The sequence below is a fragment of the Microcaecilia unicolor genome, chromosome 9 (assembly GCF_901765095.1).
Source record: "Microcaecilia unicolor chromosome 9, aMicUni1.1, whole genome shotgun sequence".
In the NCBI taxonomy this organism is placed as follows: Eukaryota; Metazoa; Chordata; class Amphibia; order Gymnophiona; family Siphonopidae; genus Microcaecilia; species Microcaecilia unicolor.
Genome location: NC_044039.1, coordinates 81,663,771 through 81,686,351, shown reverse-complemented (window position 1 = coordinate 81,686,351; position 22,581 = coordinate 81,663,771). Strand labels below are relative to the sequence as shown.

At 47.3% G+C, this 22,581-nt stretch overlaps 1 protein-coding gene across 1 annotated transcript in view; it reads right to left on the bottom strand.

The window, feature by feature from the left end:
• Positions 1–22,581, bottom strand: part of SCUBE1 (signal peptide, CUB domain and EGF like domain containing 1) — a 1,083,891-nt gene that overhangs the window by 611,614 nt on the left and 449,696 nt on the right.

The window sequence follows — 22,581 nt, the reverse complement described above, 5'->3', positions numbered from 1 at the left end:
ATCTGCTGTCATACTAATTTTTATATTTCATCCAGATATTATAGTCTTTCTCATAATACGCAGTAGATATAGGAGCTTAATTTTAACATATAAGCACAGTAAATTAAAAAGATAAACCTACAAGGATGTGGTGTACTTGTATTTATGGTTTATATATCATGCTCACCACAAATTCAAGATATCTCTAAACATTATTTTTATATACCAATTCTGAGTAGAGCACCATCATCGCACTTCAGCGTTCTCATTTACAGAATGACTAGTTTTCTTAATACTCAATCTATATCAGAAAATTAGCCCACGTATATTGGTGGGTACTCGTGCGGACAATCACTAAGATTACAACATATTACTAGCAGATATTAAACCTATTAATGGAATGATCTATTCAAAATAAGTATATCACCAAATAGCAAGAATATATCTCATTAAGGTAATTTAGCTAGCAATAATTTATTTCTTCAATGTTTTAAGAAGTCTTCTATACACACTTGATTATATCGATGCCACAACTAGTCTCATAAACATGTGTCCATGTATCACAAAGATAGAAAACTTATATGTAAATATTCTTGTCCCGCCAAAGTGTTGATTGTCTCTATTGCCTCAGTCCAGAGTGTGATTCATCGTGCGGCATCACCAAATCAACCAAATGAAGAAACAGTACACTGTTATTCTCACATTTGGGGTAACGCAATCCTGCGTTGCGGAGCTTCTTACAAGATTTAAATGAGCTTTTGTGGAGTTCGAGCTGGTCTTAGGCAGGGGCAACAGAGGCGGTCACACAGGGCCTCGTGCTCCTAAGGGCCCCGAGGTAGCCTTGGCATCTCCCTCCTGCTCCCTGCTTCAGCCATCGTTGCAGTCTCCTGTTAAGAGAGCTGCACGAGAGCGGGGATGGCGGAATTCGCTGGAAATGCACAATGATCTGAGCTTTGCCTTTTCACCCTCGAGCTGCAGGGTGCCCTCCCGGCACATACCCAAGCCACCCTGGTGGTCTAGTGGATTCTTCTGGGCAGGAAAAATCCCCCATCTTTCCTGCCTGCTGCCACTGACCCTCTTTTTAAAAAATTGGCTGCCGAGACTTCCGCTTAAGTCTTGCGAAGCCACCACTGGAAGTCTCAGCAGCCATTTTAAAGAGGATACGGCAGCAAGAGGGTCAGCAGCAGCAGGCAGGAAAAACTGGGGTTCTTTCCTGCCCTGAAGAATCTACTAGACCACTAGAGTGGCTTGAGGTATGTGCCGGGAGGGCACCCTGCGGCTCGGGGAGGAGGTCTGGAATATGTGGTGGGGGGAGGAGGTCTGGAATATGTAGGAGGGAGGGAGAGAGGGTACTGTAAGAAAAAAAAAGTTATCTGTTTCTCCTTCCTCGTGCAACCGGATCCCTGTGCACTCAAAACAAAGCAAACCTACAAGCTGCTGCATCCACGTTGTCTTTCTTTATTGTTGGTGGAATTTCTTTTTTGATCTCACTTAGATTTTCAAACATGCCAGCTTGTGCGTACAGATTGAACATAGAAGAAATATAATAAAAGAATAAATTTTTATAGGTAAAGTAGTAATTTGTTATAATTTGTAATTAGTGTGTAATTTGGAGGGGATGGTTAAAGAGACACCCTAGTACTGCTATATTCATGCAGAGATTGATTTTCTCCTCGTAAAGGGCCACTAAACAGACATCATGTGATGAGAATTAGGTGCTCAACATTTAGAGTTTCAATCTATCTATTTACTTATTTATGGCATTTATATTCCACATTAAACATGGATTAGGTAGAAACCTGGGAGCATTTAAAATATTTGTTTTTTCCTGTGCCTACATCAAAAGAAAAAAAGATAGGATGTAGGAGCTTGCTCCTTCAGCTTTGTGGAATGCAGTGATATATATAAAAATGCACTTGCCTTTTTTTATTATTACTATTTCACAGAGAAGGTATTGAATAATGAGGGAAGGGTTTCCTTCATGCAGAACTGTCCAGAGTCAGTCTAAATGTGCCAACATTGTCCAGTTCAGCACACTATTAGCAGCCAAGTTCATACGTTAATTATGTTCGGTAGAAAATAAATCTGTCGGCTCAGGCTGCTTGTTATGTGAATATTCAATCACTGTTTCATTATTGCTACCAAGTATTACATATTAAGGGCATTTGTTTTAATTCATTTATCCACTCCATGCATATGGTTTTGCTTTTTAAACCCAAAGGTTCCCTATGATAGAATTGTGCTTCTTTGAATTAATTTTTCTTGATGTGTCTTTATTTGAAATAAAAAATTTTAAAACACATCTTGTAAACAAGGGGCGGGGCTAGGTGGGGGCAGAGGGCCCTGCTGAACTAGTCTGCACAGGGCCTCGCAATTGCTAAGCCAGCCCTGAGTGTAAGAAATGCTCCACCGCACATGCAGAGTGCCTTCCCGCCCACCGCATGAGCGACCGCAGTTAAATACTACAGCAAGTAAAAATAGGAAACAACTCCAAGTGAAGGTGGGAGGGTTTGTATCTTCCTTTTCTCCTAGGACAAGCAGGCCATAATTTTCACAATTGGGGTATCCCTAACATCCAGGCTCACTGAAGACAGCAAACACTGGTTAACTGGGCCCTGCAACGGCAAGGACAGAACTCAGATTAACCTGAAACTATGTACAAACTGAGTGAGAGAGCAGCCTGGAACAGAATAAAGTGGGCTGGGGGGAGGGGTGGAGTTGGATTCTACACCACAAACAGATTCTGCAACACTGTATGCCCAAACCAACTGTCGCATCATGTATCGTGCTCAATGCAGTAATGAGATGTGAATGTGTGGACAGAAGACCACGTTGCAGGCTTACAAATTTCTTCAATGGAGGCTGAATGCAAAAGTTGGCTACAGACACAGCCAATGCTATGACATTATGAGCATTGATATAACCCTCCAGGGCCAGCTCAGCCTGGGCATAAGTGAAAGAAATGCAATCTGCCCATCCGGTTGGGATCAAAAGAAACAAAAAGTTAGGCAGACTGTCTGTGGTGCTTAGTACCCTCCATATAATAAGCCAATGCTTGCCTGCAGTCCAAGGTGTGCAAGACGCTCTTGCAAGGATGGGCATGAGGTTGGGGAAAGAATGTTGGCAACAATCGACTAGTTCAGATGGAAATCCGACACAACCTTAGGCAGGAACTTAGGGTGTGTGCAGAGGACTACACCCAGTTGCATGACAGCAGTATGCAGGTCCCTGGAGCAGTTTTAGTGGGTGCAGTACACTTCAGGCAGGTGGACCCAGGCCCATCCCCCTCTACCTGTTACACTTGTGGTGGTAAATGTGAGCCCTTCAAAACCCACCACAAACCCACTGTACCCGCATATAGGTGCCCCCCTTCACCTGTAAGGACTATGGTAATGGTGTACAGTTTTGGAGATTGGGGTTTGGGGGGCTCAGCACACAAGGTAAGGGAGCTATGCATCTGGGAGCAATATATGAAGTCCACTGCAGTGCCCCCTAGGGTGCCCTGCTGGTGTCCTGGCATGTCAGGGGGACCAGTGCACTAAGAATGCTAGCTCCTCCCAAGACCAAATGGCAAAGTGGTGAACTGGATTATGAACTGGTTGACGGACAGACGCCAGAGGGAGGTGGTGAATGGAATTCGCTCTGAGGAGCGAAAGGTGAGTAGTGGAGTGCCTCAAGGATCGGTGCTGGGGCCGATTCTGTTCAATATATTTGTGAGTGAGATTGCCGAAGAGTTAGAAGGTAAAGTTTGCCTATTTGCGGATGATACTAAGATCTGTAACAGAGTGGACACCCCGGAGGGAGTGGAAAACATGAAAAAGGACCTACGGAAGCTAGAAGAATGGTCTAAGGTTTGGCAATTAAAATTCAATGCGAAGAAATGCAAAGTGATGCACTTAGGGAGTAGAAATCCACGGGAGACGTATGTGTTAGGCGGAGAGAGTCTGATAGGTACGGATGGGGAGAGGGATCTTGGGGTGATAGTATCTGAGGATTTGAAGGCGACGAAACAGTGTGACAAGGTGGTAGCCCTAGCTAGAAGGTTGTTAGGCTGTATAGAGAGAGGTGTGACCAGCAGAAGAAAGGGGGTGTTGATGCCCCTGTATAAGTCGTTGGTGAGGCCCCACCTGGAGTATTGTGTTCAGTTCTGGAGGCCGTATCTTGTTAAGGATGTAAAAAGAATTGAAGCGGTGCAAAGAAAAGCTACGAGAATGGTATAGGATTTACGTTACAAGATGTATGAGGAGAGACTTGCGGACCTGAACATGTATACTCTGGAGGAAAGGAGAAACAGGGGTGATATGATACAGACGTTCAAATATTTGAAAGGTATTAATCTGCAAACGAACCTTTTCCGGAGATGCGAAGGCAGTAGAACGAGAGGACATGAAATGAGATTGAAGGGGGGCAGACTCAAGAAAAATGTCAGGAAGTATTTTTTCACGGAGAGCGTAGTGGATGCTTGGAATGCCCTCCCGCGGGAGGTGGTGGAAACGAAAACGGTAACGGAATTCAAACATTCGTGGGATAAACATAAAGGAATCCTGCTCAGAAGGAATGGATCCTAAGGAGCTTAGACGAGATCGGGTGGCAAAGCCGGTGGCGGGAGACGGAGATGGTGCTGGGCAGACTTATACAGTCTGTGCCAGAGCCGGTGGTAGGAGGCGGGACTGGTGGTTTGGAGGCGGGGATAGTGCTGGCCAGACTTATACGGTCTGTGCCAGAACCGGTGGTGGGAGGCGGGGCTGGTGGTTGGGAGGCGGGTATAGTGCTGGGCAGACTTATACGGTCTGTGCCTGGAAAAGGACAGGTACAGATCAAGTTAAGGTATACACAGAAAGTAGCACATGTGAGTTTGTCTTGTTGGGCAGACTGGATGGACCGTGCAGGTCTTTTTCTACCGTCATCTACTATGTTACTATGTTACTATGTTACTTGGATTTGGTCGTTTCTGAGATGGTCGTCCTCGGTTTCCATTATCACCGAAAATCGGGGACAACCATCTCTAAGGACAACCATCTGTAAGGTTGACCTAAATGTTAAGCTTTTGAGGCTGGCATAGAGGCTGGAAAAAAATATTTAAACATTTTTTTTGAGGGTGGGAAGGGGTTAGTGTCCACAGGGGGAGAAAGGGGAGGTCACCCCCGATTCCCTCTGGTGGTCATCTGGTCATTTAGGGCACATTTTTGTGGCTTGGTCATAAAAAAAAAAGGACCAAGTAAAGTCGTCCAAGTGTTCGTCAGGGACACCCTTCTTTTTTCCATTATCGGTCGAGGACACCCATGTTTTACACATGCCCCAGTCCCGCCTTTGCTATGCTTCCGACATGCCCCCGTGAACTTTGGTTGAAACCACGATGGAAAGCAGTTGAGGATGCCCAAAATCGGTTTTCGATTATGCCGATTTGGGCGACCCTGTGAGAAGGACGCCCATCTTGCGATTTGTGTCGAAAGATTGTCGTCCTTCTCTTTCGAAAATAAGCCTGATAGACTCCCAGTTTGCGTAACAATGCTGCAACTACTGCTAGACATTTGGTAAATACCCTGGGAGCTGAAGCGAGGCCAAAGGGCAACATGTGGTACTGAAAGTGATGTGTTCCCAGCCGAAATTGTAGATACTTTTGGTGGGCTGGAAGTATTGGGATGTATGTATATGTATCCTTCAAGTCCAGAGAGCATAGCCAATCATTTTCCTGAATCATGGGGAGAAGGGTGCCCAGGGAAACCATCTTGAACTTCTCTTTGACCAGGAATTTGTTCAAGGCCCTGGGGACTAAGATGGGACACATCCCCCGTCTTCTTCTGCACAAGGAAGTACCTGGAATAGAATCTCTGCCCTTCGTTCCCTGGAGGAATGAGTTCGACTCTATGGGCCTTCAGATGGGATGAAAGTTCCTGTGCAAGTACTTGCCTGTGCTGAGAGCTGAAGTAATGAGCTCTCATGGGCAATTTGGGGTTTCCTAATGGCAATTTAGGGTGATATCTGAGGCAGATTATTTGGAGAACCCATTGACAGTGGCTATGCTCTGCTGGTGCCAGACATCCTTTGCTTTGACTGGGGAGCAGCAGAGGCCTTAGGCACATGCTGTTGATGAGAACGAGTGTGCTGGGGTTGAGCCTGAGCAGGCGAGAGGAGGTGGCATACCTATGTCTCTGAGCATACTGGGCAGCCCTCTTAGACTTGCCCAAAGATCTCCTAGATGTGGAGGCTGATGATGAAAGCGGGAGAGAGAAGAGATGGTATCAGTATGTTTCTTGATTTGGTCAGCGACCTCCTCAACCTTCTATCCAAAAAGGTTATCCCCTCGGCATGGGGCATCTGCCAATTTCTGCTGAACCGCAGGGTCCAAGTCAGAAGCACACAGCCATGAGAATCCTTTAGGCAGAGATCCTGGATGCCACATCAAAAGTGTCATATGTGCCCCTGACCAAGAACTTACTTCACACCTTCTGCTGCTCCGTTGAGAGAGAGTCAGCCAAGTCTAGCAGCTTGTGCACCAAGTCCTACAAGTAAACGATCGTGAAGATCTCATATGACTGAATGTGTGACGTGAGCATAGAGGCCTGGAACATCGTCCTCCCAAAAGAGTCCAAGGTTCTTACTTCTCTGCCTGTCTGGGTGTCGAAGCATAGTCTCTAGATCTCCTGACCCTTTTGAGAGCGGATTCCTCCACCATGGAATGATGAGGCAACCTGGACATCAAATCCTGGTGTGCTGTGGATCTGGTACATCATGCCAATCTTCTTGGGCAGGACAGAGAATGGCAGACGGGACTCCCAATTCCGAATTAGAACCGCCTGGAGAATCTCATGGAGAGGAACAACCACTGCATCCTTAGGAGGAGACTGAAGTCCAGAACGTCGAGCATCTTGACTCTGGGCTCATCCCCCACCTCTGCATTTCCTTCACAAAAGAGGGAAAAAGGCTCTCCTGAGGAGATTTTCTCCTTTCTAGTGGAGGGAAGACTTCAGAGGGGATACCATAGGACTCATCCTCCGAAAAGTACCATGGATCCTCTTCCGACTCCCATGAGCACTCCTCATCAGTATCAGTCCAAATCTCCTCACGGGAGGGCTGAGACCGATTCTGCCTTGACTTGGAGGAACCATTTCCTTGAGAAGGATATCAAGGAGTCGGCTCCCACCTCGACTCTGGTGGTTTCCTCCACCGACATCAAGGGAGTACTGGCCTGGGTGGCAGTTGACACTGAGGCCGCATACACTACTACTACTACTTAGCATTTCTATAGCGCTACCAGGGTTACGCAGCGCTGTACAAGTTTAAACATGAGGAAGGACAGTCCCTGCTCAAGAGAGCTTACAATCTAAAGGTAACAAACTATGTAGTCAGTGTAGGTATCATGAATGAGTAAGGTGGTTAGGCGCCAAAAGCAAGGGAGAAGAGATGGGCTTTGAGTAAGAACTTGAAAATGGGCAGGGAGGGCGCATGGCATATGGGCTCGGGAAGTCTGTTCCAGGCATAAGGTGATGCGAGGCAGAAGGGGCGGAGTCTGGAGTTAGCGGTGGTGGAGAAGGGTACAGATAGGAGTGATTTGTCCTGAGAGCAGAGGTTACGGGTGGGAACATAGGGGGAGAGGAGGGTAGAGAGGTAATGGGGGGCTGCAGATTGAGTGCACTTGAAGGTCAATAGGAGAAGCTTGAACTGTATACGGTAGCGGATCGGGAGCCAGTGAAGCGACTTGAGGAGAGGGGTGATATGAGAGTATCGGTTCACGCGGTAGATAAGCCGTGCGGCGGAATTTTGGACAGATTGAAGGGGGGGATAGGTGGCTAAGCGGGAGACTAGCGAGGAGAAGGTTGCAATAGTCAAGACGAGAGGTAACGAGCGAGTGGACGAGGGTTTGGGTGGTCTGTTCAGAGAGGAATGGGCGAATTTTGCTAATATTATAGAGGAAGAAGCGGCAGGTCTTAGCTGTCTGCTGGATATGGACAGAGAAGGAGAGGGAGGAGTCGAAAATGACTCCGAGATTGCGGGCTGAAGAGACGGGGAGAATGAGGGCATTGTCAACAGAGACGGAGAGTGGGGGAAGAGGAGAGGAGGGTTTGGGTGGAAAGACAAGGAGCTCAGTCTTTGCTATGTTCAGTTTCAGATGCCGGTTGGACATCCAGGCGGTGATGTCTGAAAGGCAGGCCGAAACTTTGGCCTGGGTTTCGACTGTGATGTCGGGAGTAGAGAGGTAGAGCTGGGTGTCATCGGCATAGAGATGGTACTGGAAACCATATGATGAGATCAGCGAGCCCAGGGAAGAGGTGTATGTCGAGAAAAGAAGCGGTCCAAGGACAGATCCTTGAGGAACCCCAACAGAGAGTGGGACGGGGGTGGAAGAAGAGCCATTAGAAAATACTCTGAAGGTGCGTTGGGAAAGATACGAGGAGAACCAGGAGAGGACGGAGCCCTGGAACCCGAATGAGGACAGTGTGTCAAGAAGTAAATTATGATTGACGGTGTCAAAGGCAGCAGATAGGTCGAGGAGGATAAGGATGGAATAGTGACCTTTGGATTTGGCAAGGAACAAGTCATTGCAGACTTTAGAGAGTGCTGTTTCTGTTGAGTGTAGTGGGCGAAAGCCGGATTGAAGCGGATCGAGGACGGCCTGAGAGGAGAGGAAATCAAGGCAGCGGCTGTGGACAGCGCGTTCAAGTAATTTGGAGAGGAAGGGTAGAAGGGAGATGGGGCAGTAATTGGAGGGACAGGTGGGGTCAAGTGATGGTTTTTTGAGAAGTGGTGTGACTACAGCGTGCTTGAAGGTGTCAGGGACAGTAGCAGTGGAGAGAGAGAGGTTGAGGATGTGACAGATTGAGGGGTTAACTGTAGGAGAGATGTTGGTAAGCAGATTGGTGGGAATGGGATCAGAGGAACAGGTGGTGCACTTAAAGGAAGAAAGAAGGCGAGCAGTTTCCTCTTCGGTGATCTCAGGGAAGGAGGAGAAGGAGGCCAGGTTAGGTTGGTTGAGGGAGTGGGTTAAGAAGTCACAGGGAGGAGAAGGCTTGGAAGTGTTGGAGGCTGCACTGCAGGATGAGGGCCAAGCAAGGCCGCAACAGGAGACAGGGTAGGAGCAAGCACCCCTGATGCCGATGCATACTGTTGCAAAAGGCTATCCAGCAGCTCAGGGAGCAAGGCCCGGATGCGCTCATCGAGGCCAACACCCTGAAAGGCTGAGGTGCCAGCTCAGAGATAGACTGTAGAACTGGCGGGGCCAAGACGGGAGCTGGGTCCTGGCTGACGGGAGCTGGGTCCTGGCTGACGGGAGACTGAGTCATCAGCACCTTCTGAATATAGGGGAAGTGGTCCTCCCTGTGCCGATGCTTCTTGGTTGCCCAATCCCTAGATGTCCCAGAGCTCGGACACTATGTGTTGATGACGATCGATACCGATGCTTCTTGGTCTTCACCCTAATCTTGAAATCAAGGCTCCTTAGTGCCATCGAGGACAATGTCAAATCCTCACATCGCCTCAGTGTCGGGTCCGACGCTGGATGGTCCCGGGGGCACTGCACAGTAGGAGAAAATGAGTGACAAATCCAGAATAACTCCTAGATATTTGAATGATGAAACTGTGGCAACTACTTTGTCGAAAGACAGGGAACAAGAGAAGAGGGAGTTGAAGTACTTGAAATCCAACACACAATGGTCTTATCTGAGTTCAATATTAACTGATTATTTTGAAGCCAGGTTGCCACATCTCAAAGACAGCATTGATGGTGAAATAAATCTAGGAATTTGATAGTAATAGCCCTGCTCAAGCCCCACCCCTGTGATGTCACCACCCACACCTGTCCATGCCCTATCCCTTTGATGCCACCAGTTATGCCATTGTAGTCCCCAAGCCACACCCCTTTTGCATTACTCTACCCCTAATCCTTCCCTATCTAGTTCACTCTGTTAGATGCTTGTATTACCTTTAAGTTTGTACTTTTATTTAATTTACTGTAAGCCACATTGAGCCTGCACGAGTGGGAAAATGTGGGATATAAGCAACAAATAAATAAATAAATAAATAATCCCACCTTATTCACATGTCCCTGCGCCTTTTGCATAACCCAGACTAGCTCAATCTGTCCTCCTTTTTCTGGAGCCATATGGTAACCCTAGTATTGGGAGGTTTTTGCCGATGATTGGACTGAGTCAGAAGGAAGCTGTGGGTCTCATGTTGAGAGCTGACTGGGTTAAAGAAACGGTGCCCAGTTTCTACAGTGTTAACCTGTGACTGCTGAGGCTTTTTTCCTCCCTTTCGGAAAAATTAAAAAAATGAAAAAATAAAGAATTAAAAAAGTGGAAATTGAGGACGTTTTAAAAGGTTAAGTTGGCTTTCACATGTTTTTTGTCTTAAGCTGAGCTTTTTTCTGGAAGTGTTCCTATCTAGACCATTAAATGGGATGAAGCCAATAGGCGGAGCTTGCCATCAGTAGGCGAACCTTGCTGCCATTTTAGTTCACCCAAAACAATAGCAAACACTATTGAAAACAATAGCAAAAGATTATTAGAAACTAGTAAAAAAGGCCCGTTTCTGACACAAATGAAACGGGCGCTCAGGGCAGGTCTTAGCAAGTGTGGGGCCCTATGTAGACTAATTTGATGGGGCCCCACCCTAGCTCCACCCCCACCCTAGCTCCAGAGCCAGCCACCCCTCCCTCCGAGCTCCAAGGCCCCCAAGCTCCAGGGCTTGTCGATCCTGCACAGTCAATGCCAACTGAAAGCCATGTCTTTTTCACAAACACAGATACACCCTAATCCACTATAGAATAAGTAATAATAAACTTTCTATTTAGACAAAAATTAAACTGAACCCCCAAGATGCCAGACTCTGCATACAATGCAACACCACAGAAACAGAAAATGTCCCCTAGTACTGTGCAAAATATAAAGACAGCAGATGTAAATTTGAAAAAAACTAACAAATACCAATCACCACTTTACAAATTAACAAATAGAAATAAAACAAATATAGAAAATAAAATAATACCATTTTATTGGACTAATACATTTAGCTTTCAGAGGCCAAAACATCCTTCCTCAGGTCAATACAGAATAGTACTGTTACAGTATCCTATCCTGACCTGACCTGAGGAAGGGGGTTTTGTTCACTGAAAGTTAGCCAAAATGTATTAAAATGAGTCCAATAAAAAGATTACCTTGTTTACATGTTCTTTATAAACATTTATTATTAACACAGCTACAATACTACTTTATCCTAAAGCAAAAAAATAAAAATATATATTTTATTTACAGTTTGTTGTCTCTGGTTTCTGCTTTCCTCATCTTCTTTTCACTGTCTTCCTTCCATCCAGCATCTGTCTTTGGTCTCTCTCTGCCATCCAGTGTCTGCCCTCTCTGCTGTCCATCCAATGTCTGCCCTCTCTCCCTGTCCCTTCCATCCACATCTGCCCTCTATCTCTGCCCTTTCCATCCACCATCTGCCCCTGTCTGCCCTCTCCCCCTTCCATTCACTGTCTGCCCTTTCTATCCCTTCCACCCACTGTCTGCCCTTTCTCTCTGCCCCTTCAATCCACCATTTGCCCTCCCTCTCCCATCCATCCAGGGTCTGCCGTCCCTCTCACTCCCCCTTCCATCCAGGATCTGCCCCTCTGCCCCTTTTTTTCAGCCCCCAGTTCCAGCCCCTCTATCCCACCAGTCCCCCGTTTCAGCCCCAGCCCTTTTCTCCCACGTCCCGAGCTTCAGCCCCCAGCCACTTCTCCCTGTCCCCTTTTCAGCCCCCCCGTTTCAGCCCCAGCCCTTTTCTCCCACCAGTCCCGAGCTTCAGCCCCAGCCACTTCTCCCTATCTCCTTTTCAGCACCCAGTCCCCACAGTTTCAGCCCCTGCCCCTTTTCAGCCTCCAGTCCCAGTACTAGCCCTCTTATCCCACCTACCCTCCTTTTCGCCCCCAGTTCCAGCCCCCTTCATCCACATGCCTTGAATTAGGGCCCCCCTTTTCAGCCCCAGAACCATTCTCCCACCTGACCCACGCATGCCCCATTTTCCCACCAGCCCCAGGTATGGCCCCCATTTTCACATATGGCCCCTTCTCAAACCCCAGTTCCAGCCCCCTTCTCCCATCTGAGAGCCCCCTCCCTTCCTCCCATTCGAGAACCCCCTTGCCTTCCCACCCCAGTCCCTGGCTTCTGCCATCCGAAAACCCTCTCCCCCATCTGAGAACCCCCACCCCACACCCTTCTCCCATCTGAGTCCCCCTTACCCCCTCCCCCCATCTGAGAAGAACCCCCACACCACACCCTTCTCTCATCTGAGTCCCCCTTACCACCTCCCCCATCTGAGAACCCCCACCCCACACCCTTCTCCCATCTGAGTCCCCCTTACCCACTCCCCCATCTGAGAACCCCCACCCCACACCCTTCTCCCATCTGAGTCCCCCCCCCGACCCACCTACCAGCTCCGTTCTCCTGCTGCCACCCACTGCCTTTAAAAAAAAAATTGTGAAGCGCCGTAGTGGCAGGCAGCGCCTCGCGTCTGCCCTCCCTGCTAGTAAAAATCTCCTCGATGTCGTCGGGCCTTCCCACACTGAGTCCCGCCCACCCTCGTGGTAATAGAAAGTTACCTCAGAGGAGGGCGGGACTCAATGTGGGAAGGCCCGACGACGTCGAGGAAATTTTTACTAGCAGGGCAGACGCGAGGCCTGCCACTCCGGCGCTTCGCAAAATTGTTTTAAAGGCAGGACAGGGTGTGGGAGCAGCGGTCGACCGTCGGGGTGGGAGCAGCAGGTGGGGCGACTTCAGGCCCTGCTAGCAAGGTTTTCCTCGGAGCGTGTATGCTTGAGAGTATGTGTGTGAGAGTGACTGTGTGAGAGAGAGAGAGAGAGAGAGAGAGTGATTGTGCGAGTGTGTGTGTGTGACAGAGAGAGAGTGAGACTGGGTGCGAGTGTGTCTGTGAGAGAGAGAGTGTGTGTGTGAGAATGAGAGTGTGTGCCATGGGCCCCCCTCCCTCCCTCCCTCCCTCCCTCTGAGTTCCAGGGTCGTCCCCCCTCCCTCCCTCTGAGTTCCAGGGTCAACCGTCCCCTCCCTCCCTCCGAGTTCCAGGGTCGTCCCCTACCTCCATCCAAGTTCCAGGGTCATCCCCTCCCTCCCTCCGAGTTCCAGGGTCATCCTCCCCCTCCCTCCCTCCCAGCTCCAGGGTCATCCCCTCCCTCCCTCTCTCCGAGTTCCATGGTCATCCCTTCCCTCCCTCCCTCCGCGTTCCAGGGTCGTCCCCTCCCTCCCTACCTCTGAGTTCCAGGGGACCGAGTTTCAGGTTCCCCCCTCCATCCCTCCAAGTTTCAGGCTCCCCCCTCCCTCCCTCCTTCCTTCCCTCCGAGTTTCAGGGTCCCCCCTCCCTCCCAGTTCCAGGATCCCCCCCCCCTTCGGAATGCGACGTCACACGCATGAGGGTGTCTTCGTCCCTCCCTTCCAGTTCCAGGCCCCCTACCTCCAAATTTTAAAAGTCAACTTCACTTACGAAGTCGGGTTTATGGCGGCTGACAGCAGCAGTGGTAACAGGCGTGCAGGCTCGGCTCTTCTCTCTCTCTAAGCTCTGGTCCCGCCCTCATTTCCTGTTTCCACAAGGGCGGGACCAGAGCTGAGAGAGAAGCCAGTCAAATCGGTATAATCAAAAGCCGATTTTGGCCGGCGCCAACTGCTTTCCGTCATGGACGGCCAAACTTCAAGGGGGCGTTTCGGTAGGGTAGCAAAGGTGGGACAGGGCGTTCTTTGAGATGGCTGGCTTCACCCGATAATGGAAAAAAGAAAGCCGGCCTTGACGAGCATTTCGCCGGCTTCACTTGGTCCCGTTTTTTTCCAGTCCAAGTCCCAAAAAAGTGCCCGAACTGACCAGATGATCACCGGAGGGAATCGGGGATCACCTCTATGCCAGCCTCAAATGTCATACTCAGGTCCATCGCAGCAGTATGTAGGTCCCTGGAGCAGTTTTAGTGGGTGCAGTGGACTTCAGGCAGGCGGACCCAGACCCACCCCCTCCCCCCACCTGTTACACTTGTGGTGGTAAATGGAAACCCTCCAAACCCCACCCAAAAACCCACTGTACCCACATGTAGGTGCCCCCCCTTCACCCATAAGGGCTATGGTAATGGTGTAGAGTTGTGGGGAGTGGGTTTTGGGGGGGGAATTTGGGGGGCTCAGCGCCCAAGGTAAGGGAGCTATGCACCTGGGAGCTATTTTTTATTTTTAGAAGTGCCCCCTAGGGTGCCCGGTTGGTGTCCTGGCATGTCAGGGAGACCAGTGCACTACAAATGCTGGCCCCTCCCACGACCAAATGCCTTGGATTTGGCCGGGTTTGAGATCGCCGGCCTCGGTTTCCATTATGGGCAAAAACCGAGGCTGGCCATCTCAAACCCTGCCATCTCTGACATTTGGGCGGCCCCAACCGTATTATTGAAATGAAAGATGGCCGGCCATCTCGTTTCGAAAATACGGTTGGCCCCGCCCCTTCACGGCGCTGTCCTCGGAGATGGGTGCCCTTAGAGATGGGTGTCCCCGATCGAAAATGCCCCTCTAAGTGTATGTCTGTGTCCCTAGTCATGCATCCAAAGGTTATATAATCCTTTCAAGATAGCTAGTTAATCATTTAACTTATTAGTAGAACATAACCATAGAGGCATGGTATAGTCACATTTTCAATATGGTAATACTAGGGCCCAGCTAAGGAACAGGTTATTTTGAGTTAGTCTTCACTGGACCAAACTTACTTTCACTGTGCCATCACCATCCAGCTGGATAGGCAGTGTCTTAAAAGGTGGAGGATAAAGGATTTTTTTTTCAAATTTTGTCTCACATTATCCCAAGCAAACTCGGTTTCAATGTGGCTTTCATTTGAAAATACTGTGAGACAAAATAAAATAATTCAGTTATATCATGGGAACAAGTACATGTATATGTCTGAAACATTTAACAAAGATGAGATTACCATATATACTCAGATGGACATTTAAATGTCTGTCCTTTAATGATGTCACATGTTCAGAAATCATAGCCATAAGTATAGATAGTTATTCAAATATCAAATGCAAACACCAGAATAGGCATCCTTACACACATTACAAAAGAAAACAACTTTTACAGAGTATATCCAAAGTTTAATTTTTATTTTCTCATTTCCATCTTCCAAAATTACAGACAGCAGATGTACAGATCAGCAGGACCCAAAGCAGTCCAAAACAAAACAAAACAAAACATAGTTTATACCTAATTGTTCAACCACCTTTAGGATTCACCTTTGGGTTTAAAAAGCAAAACTATTTGCTCATAAGGACTGGATAAATGAATTAAAAGAAGGTTCGCTGCAAATACCCTTAATATGTAACACCTGGAGGGGCATAATCAAAAGAGACACCCAAGTTTTTCAGAGGACGTCCTCGCAGGATGTCCCCGTAAAGGGGCAGGGAAACCCGTATTATCGAAACAAGATGAACGCCCATCTTTGGTTTCGATAATACGGTCGGGGACGCCCAAATCGCGAAATTTAGGTCGACCTTAGAGATAGTTGTCCTTAGAAATAGTCGTCCCCGGTTTTCAGCGATAATGGAAACCGAGGACAACCATCTCAGAAACGACCTAATCCAAACCATTTGGTTGTGGGAGGAGCCAGCATTCGTAGTGCACTGGTCCCCCTGACATGCCAGGACACTGACCGGGCACCCTAGGGGGCATTGCAGTGAACTTCACAAATTGCTCCCAGGTGCACAGCTCCCATACCGTGTGTGCTGAGCCACCCAAATTCCCCCCAAAACCCACTACCTACAAGTGTACACCACCACCATAGCCCTTATGGGTGAAGGGGGGCACCTAGATGTGGGTACAGTGGGTTTCTGGTGGGTTTTGAAGGGCTCACATTTACCACCACAAGTGTAACGGGTAGGGGAGATGGGCCTGGGTCCACCTGTCTGAAGTGCACTGCACCCACTAAAACTGCTCCAGGGACCTGCATACTGCTGCAATGGACCTGAGTATGACATTTGAGGCTGGCATAGAGGCTGGCAAAAAATATTTAAAAAATATTTTTGAGGGTGACCACTGGGGAAGTAAGGGGTGGTCATCCCCGATTCCCTCCGGTGGTCATCTGGTCATTTAGGGCACATTTTTGTGGCTTGGTCATTAAAAAAAACGACCAGGTAAAGTCGTCAGGGACACCCTGGACATCGTCGTCGGGCCTTCCCACATTGAGTCCCGCCCGCCCTCGCGGTAATAGGATATTACCTCAGAGGAGGGCGGGACTCAATGTGGGAAGGCCCGATGACGACGTCCAGGAGCTTTTTACTAGCAGGGCAGACACGAGGCACTGCCTGCCACTCCGGCGCTTTGAAAAAATTTTTTTTAAGGCAGGACAGGGTGGGAGCAGCGGGAGCGGAGCACCCCCCCCACCCGCTGACACCCGGGGCGGACCGCCCCCACTGCCCCGCCCTTGCTACGCCACTGACCCTACTCTTTGTTTTCTATCTTTTATCCAGTTTTTAAATCTACAATAGAACACTACCTCCTATTTTATAACTCTCCAATTTCCTCTGGAGTCTTTCATGAGGTACTTTGTCGAACGCCTTCTGAAAATCCAGATACACAATATCAACCGGCTCACCTTTATCCACATGTTTGTTCACCCCTTCAAAGAAATGTAGTAGATTGGTGAGGCAAGATTTCCCTTCACTAAATCCATGTTGAGTATCAGGCTTATTTTCGAAAGAGAAGGACGCCCATCGTTCAACACAAATCGGGAGACGGGCGTCCTTCTCCCAGGGTCGCCCAAATCGGCATAATCGAAAGCCGATTTTGGGCGTCCCCAACTGCTTTCCGTCGCGGGGATGACCAAAGTACCCAGGGGCATGTCGTAGGCGTAGCGAAGGCAGGTCTTGGGTGTGCCTAACACATGGGCGTCCTCGACCCATAATCAAACAAAAAGGGCATCCCTGACGAGCACTTGGACGACTTTACTTGGTCCTTTTATTCTTATGACGAAGCCACGAAAAGTTGCCCGAACTGACCAGATGACCAACGGAGGGAATCGGGGATGACCTCCCCTCACCCCCCCAGTGGTCACTAACCCCCTCCCACCCTCAAAAAAGTTTTTAAAATATTTTTTGCCAGCCTCTATGCCAGCCTCAAATGTCAAACCCAGCTCCATGACAGCAGTATGCAGGTCCCTGGAGAAGTTTTAGTGGGTGCAGTGCACTTCAGACAGGCGGACCCAGGCCCACCCCCCTACCTGTTACACTTGTGGTAGTAAATGTGAGCCCTCCAAAACCCACCAGAAACCCACTGTACCCATATCTAGGTGTCCCCTCTTCACCCATAAGGGCTATGGTAGTGGTGTACAGTTGTGGGTAGTGGGTTTTGGGGAGCTCAGCACACACGGTAGCACCTGGGAGCAATTTCTGAAGTCCACTACAGTGCCCCCTAGGGTGCCCGGTTGGTGTCCTGGCATGTCAGGGAGACCAGTGCACTACGAATGCTGGCTCCTCCCATTACCAAAGAGCATGGATTTGGTCGTTTCTGAGATGGGCGTCCTCAGTTTCCATTATTGCCGAAAATCAGAAATGACCAAGTCTAAGGATGACCATCTCTAGGGACGACCTAAATGTTAAGATTTGGTCGTCCCCGACCATATTATCACAACGAAAGATTGACTCCCATCTTGTTTCGATAATACGGGTTTCCCTGCCCCTTCGCCGGGACGTCCTGTGAGGACGTCCTCAGGAAAACTTGGGCGCCCCTTTCAATTATGCCCCTCCACGTCTCATTAATCCATGCTTTTGAATATGCTCTGTAATTTTTTTTCTTTATAATAGTATCTACCATTTTGCCCGGCACCAACGTCAGAGTCACCGGTCTATAATTTCCCGGATCTCCTCTGGAACCTTTTTTAAAACTCAGCGTTATATTGGCCACCCTCCAATCTTCTGGTACTAATTTGTTCTACGTTTTAAAAATTAGTACTCTAACCGATGAAACTAACACTTTCTCTGTGTACACTCGTATGCTGAAGAAGCCAATATATGACTGCGCGCAGAGAATGGGAAACAGCGATTAACAAAATTGGTTTCAACTTTTTGACATTATCCTGTCTTCTGCTTTCTTCATCCTTCTTGAATTAGTATGGACTGTTATGTTATATTTCTTATGCAAGGAAAATATTTGAACAACTTGGTAGGCAGGAAGGGCGCTGTTATGATGTGCAATTGATGAGTGTCTCGTTTGTTTCTCAAGGTTGTGTACCTCCAGTGTAAGGCACAGCATCACTGAAATACTGAGCACTATAAAATTAAAATATAAATAGTCTTATAATTTGATATATTTGCTTAAGGGGTGGGTTTAGTATGATATGCTACAGATATTTTAAATCCAGAGTATTTGACATCTCATTATTAGCATTTAGTAAGTTAAGAAATCTGGCAGGTACTTCTGACCTGGATTGGTTACTGCTGGAAGCTAGATGGATCATCGGTCTGACGCAGTATGGATATTCTTATGTTTTAATATGATAATATGCTTTTCCTATTGTTTGCAAGGAAAAATGTAGTGTAGCCAATACAACTCTTCCAAAGACCAAGGAGACAATGTCAAGCAAAATGGTCTTTTATTGAACCAAAGACTTGACACTGTATTTCGGCCATGTGCCTGCCTCAAGAGTCTATAAATAAATACAATAAATAGCTATTAAGCACAATGAGATTATTAATATTACAATCATAAAACAAAAAACAAACTTTAGACACAGAGTCAAATTAAAATTTAAAAAAATTACAAAATTACAAAGACATCAGATTCAATTGTCTTGTCACAATACAAAAAACAGCATATAAAAGTAGTCTATATAAAAAGATAATAAATAACTGTATGTAAACGATGTAGATCACAAATGGACCAAAAACTACAAGACATATCATTGAAAATAGAGACAGACATTAAAAAAGCAAGTGAGAAGGAGAAGGGATAAGACTCAAGGTACATGAGCTATAAAGAAAGAAATAATCAGATAAAAAAAAAACTGCAGGAGAGGGAAAAAGAGAAAAAGTATGCAAAAGTAAAAACTGTATGAACAGTACCATATGGGTTAGCCAAATATGTTATAAAACATGTGGATAGTACTTAATGTAGTGCCCAGTAAGAATAGAAAAAAGTATATCAAGGTGGTGGCATTTAAATAATTACCACATGCCTTTGAAAATCTGGACATATATAAGACTGCCAAAAGGAGCAAAGTAGAAAGATGATATTAAAAAAATTGCTGATTGAGTACTAGGGAATGCGCCAGAAAAAAAAATCGCTGCATATGCTGCTGTATACAAAAGGTTTAAAACTACTCAAATACAAAACTGTAACAATGACGATAAAGGCCAAGCGACTGCACAGATAAAACATCTACACAGTAATATATAATGCCAAATGGTTATCAGGAAATCAAATGTTCAAACGTAAGAGATCTAAATGATCTCTGTGCACAAACATAAAGCCACTGCAAACGGGCACAATAAGGCTGACTGAAATATACTGACAATAAAACCAGCACTGACCTAAAAGTGCATAGTGTGTAAAACGAAAGAAGTGTTGAGAACACATACCTTGGAAAAGACGCCAAATATATCTGCAAGAAACAACAAAGATAAGCACAGCAATCATGCAAACATAAACAGTTCAAACTGTCACGGCGCCAAATTTATACTGAAAACCCCCTGCCAAAATCACTGCACATGGGCATTGATGAAAAGTTCCCGACGTTGAAGAGACTCAAGAGGGTTTTTTTTTTAAACAGGGTAAAAGACAAAATGTGGTAAACATAGTAACATATCACAGTAACATAGTAAATGATGGTAGATAAGACCTGAATGGTCCATCCAGTCTGCCCACCAGATAAACTCATTTTACATGGTAAACTCATTTTACATGGTAATAAACTCATTAAACAAAGGACATAACACCCATCAATATGAAAAATGACTAGTGCACAAAATATATCGCTTATTGAAACTTCTGAGATAACAATACTAACAAATATATTGAAACAGTATGGAAAAATGTGAGCAATATACATACTAATATTTGCTCATTCATAATTGTACATGGTTATAAAACTATCAAAGAGACCCTAAGAATCAGTACCATTGTTTCACTGTTTAAAACCTAAATAATTTCTACAGGCTTTTGAAATCGACTAACTGTGAAACTAGATTTGGAATACAATAAAAAATGGAAATTTTTATACAGTAATAACATGAAGGAGAAATAGACCTTACCTGTTAATTTGCTTTCCTTTAGTCCCTCCGGACCAGCCCAGGATTAGACTAATGGGTTGTGCACTCCTTCCAGCAGGTGGAGACTGAGAAAATCTGACTCTGGGAGACAATAAGAGTCCTGGCCATGTGACCTAGATTCAGTATATAAGTAACAAAGCAGCAAAGAAAAAGAACAACCCTTCTGTGCTACCGGGATTCTGAGCAGCCTCAAAAGCACTGAGAACATGCTTGAACGGGCACAGTAAAGCGAAGTTTCTTAACCTGAAGCCAGGTATTCTCCGAGGACAGCAGGCCGGGATATTCTCATGTGTGGGTGACGTCACGTCGGCCCCGGAGGATTTCAGCAAGAAATCTACAGACGTCTCTTCTGGAGCGTTCCACCGCACGTGGTTGCTCCAACTGCGCCTGCGCGCTGCATAGTTTCCCGCCCATCAGGCGGTCACGCTCCTCAGTTGAACCAATGTTAAACAGAAAAAACAACTCCAAAGGACGGTTGGGAGGTGGGAGGTTTGTGAGAATATCCAGCCTGCTGTCCTCGGAGAATACTGCTTCAGGTAAGAAAACTTCGCTTTCTCGAGGACAAGCAGGCTGATATTCTCACGTGTGGGGTATCCCTACGCCCCCAGGCTCACTCAAACATAACCATTGGTCAATTGGACCTCGCAACGGCGAGGGCATAACAAGGATTGACCTGAAACAAGAAACATCTAACTGAGAGTGCAGCCTGGAAACAGAATAAAATGGGCCTAGGAGGTTGGAGTTGGGATTCTAAACCCCAAACAGATTCGGCAGCATCGACCTGCCCAACCGACTGTCGCGTCAGACTGTCCTGCTGAAGGCAGTAGTGAGATGTGAATTTGTGGACTGACGACCACGTCGCAGCCTTGCAGATCTCTTCAATAGTGGCTGACCTCAGATGAGCCACTGACGCAGTCATGGCTCTAACATATGGCTGTGACATGGCCCCTCAAAGTCAGCCCAGGCTTGGGCATAAGTGAAGGGAATGCAATCGTCTAGCCATTAATATGGTGTGTTTCCCGCCAGCAACTCCACTCTTGTTGGGATTAAAAGAATAACTGGGCGGGACTGTCTATGGGGGTTTGTCTGCTCCATGTAAAAGGCCAATGCTCTTTTGCAGTCCAAAGTGTGCAACTTGCTTCGCCAGGACTTGTATGAGGATAGGGGAAAAAAATGTTGGCAAGACAATTGACTGGTTCAGATGGAACTCTGACACCACCTTGGCAAGAACCTTAGGGTTGGCGTGCGCGAGGACTACTCTGTTTTGATGAAATTAAGGTAAGGCGCATGAACTACTAGGGCCTGAAGCTCACTGACCCTACGAGCTGAAGTAACAGCCACCAAGGAAAATGACCTTCCAGGTCAGGTACTTCAGATGGCAGGAATTCAGTGGCTCGAAGGGGGGTTTCATCAGCTGGGTGAGAACGACATTGAGATCCATGACTGGTGGAGGTTTGAACAGAAGGCTATTGACCAAAGCAAACCTCTCATGAAGCGAACACCTAAAAGGCTGTCCAGAGATAGGCTGACCTTCTACACGTTGATGGTAAGCACTAATCGCACTGAGGTGACTCTTACGGAGTTGGTCTTGAGACCAGACTCTGATAAATGTTAGAAGGTACTCAAAGCAAGGTCTGTGTAGGACATGAAAAGGGATCTAGGGCTCTGCTGTCACACAGACAGCAAACCTCTTCCATTTAAAGAGTAACACCTTTTAGTGTATTTTTCTGGAAGCAGCAAGACTTGGGAGACACCCTCAGAAGACCAAGGAGGCAAATTCTAAGCTCTCAACATCCAGGCAGTGAGAGCCAGAGACTGGAGGTTGGGATGTAGAAGCGCCCCCGCGTCTTGAGTGATGAGGGGTTGGAAACACGCCAATCTCCACGGTTCTTCAGAAGAAGAGGGTAACCAGTACTGACGCGGCCAGAAGGGAGCAATCAAATCATTGGTTCCGCGGTCTTGCATGAGTTTCAGCAAAGTCTTCCCACCAGAGTATGGGAGGATATGCGTACAGAAGGCCTGTCCCCCAATGAAGGAGAAAGGCATCCAATGCTAGCCTGCCGTGGCCCTGAAGTCTGGAACAGAACTGAGGAGCCTTGTGATTGATTGAGTGACAAAAGATCCACCGAAGGGGTTCCCCCACGCTCGGAAGATCTTCCTGGCAACAGCCATGTTCAGTGACCATTCGTCGTGAGGTTGCATTATCCGCTCAATCTTGTCGGCCAGACTGTTGTTGACGACCGGCCAGATAACAGCTTGGAGACACATGCCGTATTGACGATCCCAAAGCACATCTGCACGGCCTCCTGACACAAGGGCGAGATCCGGTGCCCTCT